Here is an 8295-nt window from a genome sequence, read left to right on the forward strand (position 1 = left end):
CACTATGTAATCTATATTTAAGAAGAATACAGAGTTGTGTATTTGCAATTTCACTCCAAAAACATTCAAAGTCTCACTCTTCTCTCACAAGGCAAAAGAGAAAATCCCTGAAATACATAATTTTTGTATTCAATTTAGACCCATAAGCTGAATATGGATCGGATCCATACTACTACAAGAGAAGGCCAAGACTTATACTTCCACCACAAACCACTATAATTTTTACTTCGAGCTTTCTCAACTTAATTCGGAGTGGATTTATAAAGCAAGTGGCAACAAAGAATTCAAGGCACAACCATAACAAACTCACCTAGGTGTGGCTACTCTTATTTGCATGAACTAGAGTTCCTCTTATGACCACTACAATGCTATATATGCTGTGACAATGTGAGGATTATTTATTTCATTGCAAACTGGATATTTCCCTTTTGCATAGAACAAGTGTTCACTCTGGCCAAAACATAAGGAGATCAGCTTTCATTTTCATTCATGAAAAATGGCTTGTCATGACTTTGTTTTTTGGCATCTTTGCTATCCATCTCTCTTTCTTTATGATGCAATTTCATTTGCATTGGCTCGGTTTGGAAGGAGTACAAATATAAATATGTAGAGTGCAAAACCTTGTATTTTGTATTATTTTTTGTATGTATTTGCACTCTACATATTTGCATTTGAAGTCCTTCCAAAACTGAGCTATTGGTACAAATGCATGAAAGTACAAATCAGGACAGTATAAATTCCGATTCACCTTTTGTCTTATAGATTTCACTTTATTCTGCTTTTAAGTTTTTTTAAAGACTATTTAGGTTTTATCTTCATGTCACACATTGCAAATTAACAAACAAAACAAAGTAAAATGTAAAAACAAAAGTAAATCAAAATTTACATTCATTCAATTCATATGCATTCCATCACTTTTGCACCAGTGCAAATGAAACTGCATTGCCAACAAACTAGATCCATGTATCAAATTGTTGATATTCTTATGGAGCCATTATCTAAGCCCCCATTTTGAGATTCACCTTACCACTCAGTCTTCTGTCCATACACACAATTCTGTGCAGCTTCTCTTTCTTGTATTATCAATAAAATACAATAAAGCTTAATTAAAGTTTCAACTACAGTGTATTCACTAATATTAGATGCCCAGATTTATCTAGATAGCAATCAATCACATTAATCTCTTCTTAGTTTTCATTGATACAACCTCTCACAAGTGTACTTCATATTTAACATAACAAAGTGTAATTACCATCACATTCAACCAATCACATCTTTTATTACATAATACAATGAATACACCATAATTTCTGCCTAAAGTTCAACATATATTACAAATTTTGGCCTACATATGCCCAGCTGCTGATTTGCTCCCCTAAGTTGTTGGATTTCCTGCACATCCAATTGGGCATGGGCCCCTAAATTTTTGACACAGGCGAACTGCACATCCAACTGCTGATTATAATCGATACATGGTTTTGTTGACAATAATGGCTTTGAGCACTCAAAAGGTTTCTTTTTCCATATGAGAGAATGATGGGATACAGAGAGGCAAGCAAAACAGAAATTATTGATAATTCATTTTGTTGCGGTTCTTCCAAGTATCCGATGCTCCTTTATATCCAAAACTTGAACCTTAAGACTCAAACAATCAATCCTCCCAACATCATTTTCATACATGTTGCTCAAAACTTGAATGCCTTTTTTTTTCTTTAATAGAAAATTGCTTCTATGCAGACCCAGATCAAAACTGGCTCCATTTAGTATTCAAAAGATGGGCATGCAATTCTCTAGACTGGTCGGTGCACTTGGGTCTACAAAAGGATCAAATCAAATCAAATCGCATATAGGTACATCTAAATTTGATTCATTTATATTTAAATTCGAGTTGGATCATATCTATCTGATTTAAATTGGATTTGAATTGAATTCTAGTTACAATTGGATATTGAATACTATTAATAAATTAAACTAAAAATGATCAAAATATCATATATTATTAAAAAAAGACTTTAATGTTGTATTTCATGAACATAATGAAGAATAAACAATTTAGTAGAAGCACAACATTCAGACCAACTTTACAATATAGGCTGCACTTGGAAACGATGCAAATATGTAAAGTGTAAAACGGTTTACATATGGCTCTGTTTGTTTGCGATATAAACACCAAACCGGGGTATTTATGAACTCTGGTTCACTTTTAAGAACATTTGTTTGATGCATAAAAAAGTAATGATTATCAGAACAAAATTACATTTTCTGACACTTTTGTACTCTGAAAAAAGAGCATTATTGTACCTATTTTTTAGATACAATTTTATGCTCTTTTGATAATTAGCTTTTTGACCAAAGTTAAGGCATTAAAGCATATGATATTTAGAACATTTAATGATGGGCCCACACTTTTGCACTGATTTCAAACAAACAACATGAATGCAAAAAAGGTTTTAAATGTGAACTGTATTTGCATTCATGAACTGAAAATGGGTAAATATATAGTATACATATTTGTATTTGCATTGCAACTAAACATAGCCTAAATTGCAAAATTGGATTAATTTTGCACTGCTAAATTTGCCTTTTTACCAAACAGACTTTTAGCTGTAATGGATGCAAACATTCCAATAAAGCATATGTTTTTCTTTTTATCAAAAGCCCACTTGAATGCAAATTTACTTCTTTTTTTATTGGTGTACTTTTACATTTTATTATCAATGTAAATATGCATTGATCTGTCATTTATCAATACATAAATGTGATGTTGCCAAATACAGACAAAAGTGAACTAAAGTGCAAATTTACCCTGAATCGAGATTTACACTCTATTTGTATCGTCTCCAAACACAGCCATATATTCTCATATATATTGAATTTTATTGGATTGGATTGGGCCAGGGGTTTATCAGATCCAATTAATATCCATTATGTTGCCAGAGGTTCAATTTCAATCAAAAGATTGCTCCTAAAAGAGAAAAAAAAAAGTTTCTTTTAACACATGCTGAGGATCATGGCAACTAAAAGCAGCCATTTGAAGAGAAGGTAATGTGGCAGACATGTGGAGACAGGAAAAACTTTGGCTGTTTGTAACTGAGCTGATTTGGGAAATTGCTATGAATGATATCTCATAATAAGTGTGGGCAAAAAGATATTTATACTCAATATTTTTTTAGTTGAAAAGACAAATCAAAAACTGAATTAGTGGTGTCAATGTGCAAAGGCTATCAAAACAGCCCAGACTGTTTCTTCAAAACAGCTAAAGTGAACTCGTGGAGACACCTCTAAGCTGCTACCTAAGCTGTAGGCCTAACTTTGAGGGATTAACTTATCAAAAGAACTATTCTAGCCAAATGGGTTCCTAATCATAACTTCATTTAGCATAAAGTTTGAACTTTATACCAGAAAATAGTTGGGTGCAAGTTTTAATTCTCCTTATAATTACCATATCTAGGGCTATCATAGTGTAGGGTCCATAGTAAGGGAACCATTTTTTAGAGCAGAAGATCTGGACCTGCGTACCGTTATAAGGGTCCCACCAAAGGGTGATCCCAGACCAAAATTTACACCGTTCAGATGGATTTAAACGTCTGATTTATATAACTATATTCATTGGGACTTTCCAGGAATTTTCAGTGAACTTTTCTCTACAATCCAAAATGCATGTAGCAAAAAGGAAAAAAAAAAAGATATTACGCATTGGAACTTAAAGTATAGATATTACAAGCTTCAAAAGGTTATGATCCACTTCTTAAGTATTTTCAAATATTTTTTATAGGTAGTATTATCAATTCTTTTTTCTTGATTGAACTTCCTTTGGTAACTCAAGGTTTTTTTAATATTGAACAACAATGCAATTTAACCAACCGAGTGGTGGCTCAGTTGGTATATTAGCTAGGTAATCTCAGCAGATATGCAGAATAGAGTCTCATTATTACCATCTACCTTTGGGAGGTTTATGTGGCTGCAAGTTGGTTTAAAAACCACTAAAACATTGGCAATTAATTCTATATTTTAAATTATAAAACCCCCCCACCATGTCATCAGAGGCTTATGTGGCGGTTACCAACATGGGACTCTTAATCTATGTTGGACATAACATAAAGTCTATATCAAAAAATTGCCCTTTGATGCTAGGTGATTTGAAAATTGAAAAAAAAAATAGGGTTTTCACTCTCTCTCTCTCTCTCTCTCTCTCTCTCTCTCTCTTTCTATTACTCTCCCTCAATTTCTCTCATTCTCTCTCTTGGTCAATCTCTCCTCTTCCCTCAATCTCTATCGTTCTCTCTCAATCTCTCTCATGTTCCCTCTCTTACTCTTTTTTTTTAATATTTCTTGCACACTTATACAATATTAATCAGGTTGTATAAAAGGACATAAGATTAACTTGGTATGGTTCTAAAATCATTACACCAAATTGACCAAGAGTTTCTTATAAATTTTTGTCAAATTTGCATAATGGTTTATGAATTTTATCAAGTTGATCTTATGTTTACTCAGATGGTTTGATTAATGTTGTGTAAGTTATTTAGTCAATGAACCAACAAATTGTACAATCAATTTATAAATTTCTATTAAGTTGGTGTAAATTTCATATATCTAAGAGTTTCTTGTGAATTTTTATCAATTTGGTATAATGATTTTATAACCATACCAAATTGGTCTTATGTTCTTTTATATAGTTTAATTAACATCATATATATGTGTAAGTAAATTAAAATAAAAATAATGAATGAGAGAGTGAGCAAGAGAGAGACTAAGAGAGAACCATAGCACTTGAGGGAGAAAGGGAGATCGAATGACCCATCATTAAGGACAATTTTGATATATGCTTTTTATTGTGTCCAACATGAAGATCCGTTGTTGGCAACAGCCACATAAACCTCCAATGACATGATGGAAGTTTTTATAAGTTCAAATGTAAACAGTTGTCAGAGTTTTATTAGTTTTTAAATCAAACCTATAGCCTAATTTTAAATACTGATCAGCTTAGACTATAATTTTCCCGAAATTTTTTAATAGCTCTTTATACTATTTTGGGATTCCATTTGTCAAATAACCATATCAATATCATCTAAGCCTTCTCCCAATTATATGGGGTCGGCAACATGAATATTTTTTGTCATTCAATTCTATTTTGCTATATCCCTTTTTGGGCATTTAAATCATTTCTTATTATTTCCGTCCAAAACCTTTTGAAAGATAGAGAAAATTCCATTCTTATTAACATGGGTTAGGTTAGTTGATTAATTTTAGGACTCTGACTTTGATTAGATCTTTATGGTTTTGATTAGATTGTTAATGAGTGTCAATTTCTTATTGTTTTTTCTTCTGGCCTGGCCCCATAAACTTGATGGGTCATGAGCAGTTGGGGTGGCCATTCTTGACAATACTGGTTTCTTTTTTGGCTTAGAGTTTACTTCTCATACAAGTTTTTTTTATGGATGCTTCTCAAACAAGTTCAGTTCTTGGATTCAAACCCTCATGGAGCCACTTTCCTTGACTTCGAAACAAACAATCCACTTGTAGTATATTATATTATATATTACCATTCTAATTTTCAAAACAAAATTAAAACAACTACAATAGGCGTACATATCAGCATCATATGAGAAAGATATGATATCAAAAAAATTTACAACCAATTAATGGGTATCATAAAAGTAAAAGTAAGAACCAATAGGGTGGAAATTCAGGAGTATTGTAATTGGTGTTATAATGTCTTTTCAGCATATATTTTCCCACTGACAAATACCCCCTTAGGTGGTGTTCGTTAAAATAATAGAGCCTTGGTTCCAGGATAAGTACAGAACATGCACTTATGGTCTGTTTGGTTGTCGAGAAATAGTGGGATGAGAAAGGAAAATTTATTTCTCATTTTTGGTATCCTGTGTTTGTTTGTTGAGACCTATTATCCTACAGAATCTGTTTCCAATGTTTGGTTTATGAGAAAATTTTACAGCGTGCTTGATTTTAGCCCATTTGGATAAATCCATGTTTTCTCCAAATCCACAATACAACCCTATTTATGGGGTGACATAACATATTTGAACCTTGACACATAGCATGCTGACATGGCAATATTAAAAACAACATGAACATTGAAAATATAAGATATTTATAGTATTTAAGTTAGAAAAAGTAGCTCTCAAAGTCATAACTTCCTCAACAACTGCAGTTGCATATGACTTCCTCTTCCCCAACCCCTTCCATTCAACCTAGCCACTTTGTAGTCTGCCCACATTTGGTTAGCTATCTCTTCTCTAAGATGATGTCTTTCTCTAACAGTCTCTAGAGTCTAGCCCTGGTTTCATTAAGTAATGGCAGGAGTTAGAATGAGGCATTATATGAATTCAATTAGAATATTAAGTTCAAAGCCTAAGTCAATATGACCAACTTGCTCAAGCAATATTCCTTGATTCTTCATCTAACCCTTTAAAGTTAAATAGAAGATCAACCCTTTTATGAACATATAAAGATTCAAACAAATTACCTCCCCCCCCCCCCTAGTATATATAGTTGGGTCAAGAAATAGATGGGAATGGGCTATTAAAAGAGGTGGTTTATCTAATTGGATGGTTAGGATCTACAGAGGGTTTTGCTGATTGGGTCATACCTAAAAGAAGATCTATCAATCTGGATGGATTGAGTTTTGTACTATATCTCCCTCCCAAATATGTTTGTCCCCCAAATCCATGGGGTAGAAGATAAAGGTTGCATGGCTATTCTTTAAACATTCTATGGCAATGGTGTAGAGTGAAAGACTGTGAAGAATAATGGAGAAAATGATGATTACAAATTAATAGTTGCTTTGACTTACAAACAATGTATTAGGATTCATCAAATACCATGAGTTGGGGGTGGGGCTTACAATTTTGAGTTTGAGGAACTCAATGAAGTCCTGCAACAATATCCAAGTTAAAGTTATTGACTTCAAGAAAACCATATACTGCACTCTATAGATAGGCCAAGTTTCTCCTTCAATATGAGAAAGAGAAAAAAAATGAAAGGAAAAAGAAAAAAAAAAACCTAAGAAACATAAAATTTCTTTTATCCTAAGATAAACATGGATCATGTGATAAATGAAAAGGAAATGTAAAAATAAATTAATCTTTTGTGTTTTCTAGGATAATAAAAGAGAACACAGGCTCTCAAAAATTTAATTAGTTGAACTCGTACTCTTGTTATAAAGTTGATCCAAGTCTAACTTGTGTACCTTTTAAAATTAATATATAATACCCTAAAAATTAATAAAAAAACATTCCTAATATGTTATGTACAAGACTTAAGGGATCTACAGGCATTCAACAATTTCTTGGTTGACTTCATAAATTGAAGAATCAATGAGGACACAAATGATAAACATTGCTATGTTTGTTTATCGATCCAACTCCAAAGCAACAAATAAATGAAAAAATGAAACAAAAAATGACCTGATACAAAAAATGTAAAAGTGATACCTCAGTCTAAAAATCACGTTCTTGGTTTGCTTGGGATGAACTAAAACAAATAAAAAATTAAAAACAACAAAAAATATGGCAGGTTTGATATCAATATTAACAATATTATCAACACAACAAAATGCCAAACCTAAAATAGATCAAAAATAAAAGCAACACAAAAAATGGTAAATCTAAGTTCATTTTAACGTTTAGTGCTAATAAAACTGCCAGATCTGGAAGAGGTAGACACCATAAGCCAAATTTGGAGCTCAGATGTTAAAATGAATGGAAATGACTGTCAACATGGAAGAATAACACCTTTAACAATAGATTTGTCGTTTTTCTGTGAACGAAAACTGATCTGGAAGATTAGGGATGGTGGTAAACGAAGGTGAGGTTTGAAGGGAGATTCATTCAATGAAAGAAGACAAAAATGGTAGAAAATGGGCGGAAATCATGAGAGGATGCCAAATCTAACATTACCTTTCAAAAAAATCGCTGGTGATGATGTCGGTGAGATGACCATTGGATGGTGTTTGAGAAAAAGATGAAGCTCTCTAGGTTGCTGGCTCGACAAAATTTTCTCACAAAAGGCCTCTATTTCCCTTCTTAGTAGGGTCTCACCATCTCGCCATTTTGGTGTGACCCCATGTATTGGTTTCTGGGAAACCACGCCCAAGTCTCTCTCTTCCCATCCCGGTTTTTTCTTCAAAACAAACAGTTGGAAAATCGAATATTCTTCAAAGATTCTTCCCTTCTCATCCCTTTCTCGTTAACCAAACATACCATTTGGGACTAAAGGGACTAGGTTTCCAGTCTGAACTCAAAGAAACTGAGCGATCAAGGTAAATTGATA

At 32.9% G+C, this 8295-nt stretch overlaps 1 long non-coding RNA gene across 1 annotated transcript; it reads right to left on the reverse strand.

Moving 5' to 3' along the window:
- Positions 1–1151: 1151 nt before the first annotated feature.
- On the reverse strand, positions 1152–8061 carry LOC148865264 (uncharacterized). The gene is made up of 2 exons (XR_016109071.1): positions 7923–8061; positions 1152–1814 (listed from the first exon to the last, which is right to left on the reverse strand). It is a non-coding gene; the product is annotated as an uncharacterized LOC148865264 (long non-coding RNA).
- Positions 8062–8295: the final 234 nt, after the last annotated feature.

The sequence above is a fragment of the Nelumbo lutea genome, chromosome 3 (assembly GCF_056320005.1).
Source record: "Nelumbo lutea isolate HS-2025 chromosome 3, American lotus-T2T, whole genome shotgun sequence".
In the NCBI taxonomy this organism is placed as follows: Eukaryota; Viridiplantae; Streptophyta; class Magnoliopsida; order Proteales; family Nelumbonaceae; genus Nelumbo; species Nelumbo lutea.